This window comes from Penaeus monodon, chromosome 15, assembly GCF_015228065.2.
Source record: "Penaeus monodon isolate SGIC_2016 chromosome 15, NSTDA_Pmon_1, whole genome shotgun sequence".
NCBI lineage: Eukaryota > Metazoa > Arthropoda > Malacostraca > Decapoda > Penaeidae > Penaeus > Penaeus monodon.
This window is the reverse complement of record NC_051400.1, coordinates 47,195,540-47,196,457: the sequence shown is the minus strand read 5'-3', so window position 1 is coordinate 47,196,457 and position 918 is coordinate 47,195,540. Positions and strand designations below refer to the sequence as shown.

Here is a 918-nt window from a genome sequence, read left to right as displayed (position 1 = left end):
TACTAATGTACATGCTAAAGGCATAGTTTGTTTTTTGACTCGGGGAAAATAACACGGGTTACTTGGCCGGCATTGAAATCTTGAGATAATGAAATTAGGAATATTAGCCTCTATTTTTTAAGGGCCCCATAAGAAGGGGGAGATTTTTCCAAAAAAAATACCCATGTAACCATTGCTCGACACCACGCAAAGCAACCCAAGCAACCAAAAAAAATGTTAGGTTCCTTCTTACATGTTGAGAATTGTAAATATTGGCGTAGCTGTTTGGGCGTCTGTTAATTTCCCAAATACGGGGTTATTGCGGGCTCCTATGTGGCCATTCTCTCTTGTCTGCGACAAACCGCATTGTGTGTTTGAGCATGGTCAACATTTAAAAAAGACTCAGATCACCATATCCTAAAAGTGAACTTCTTTTTTTTTTTTGGGGGCAGGGGGGGCTTTCACCATACTTCCAGTATTTTGGGGTGGATAGGTAGTAAAAAGGGTTTAAAAAATAATGGTAACCCTATGAATAAAGCCATTTACTACCTTTTCTAACCTGCAGGGCTTGATTTGGATTTGAGTATAACTTAAATTTTTCCTTTTGAAAAACAATAATGTCGGTGTTTTTAAAAAAAGGGGGCAGCAGATTTCATGAAAAAAAGAAATACGGAAATGCTGCCCCCCAAACCAGTTGTTGATGATGGCCTAGATGAATCGCCCCCAAAACCAGTTTTTGATAATAGGCCTAGTAATGCTCCCTTTAAGTTATGAAAATAAACAACTTTCCCCAAAATGCTCTAATTTTAAATTAAAAAAATTTTTTTGGGGGATCTCTCATCTTGTCTGGGGGGGTTTTAGTGGGGTTAAGATTTCAGTTTTTTTGAAAAAAGTTTTGAATTATTCACAAAAAGGGAAAATTTGTGTAGTAGTAGTTTT

At 37.0% G+C, this 918-nt stretch overlaps 1 pseudogene; it reads right to left on the bottom strand.

Moving 5' to 3' along the window:
* Positions 1 to 228: 228 nt before the first annotated feature.
* LOC119582382 overlaps positions 229 to 918 on the bottom strand; it is a 26,908-nt pseudogene continuing 26,218 nt past the window's right edge.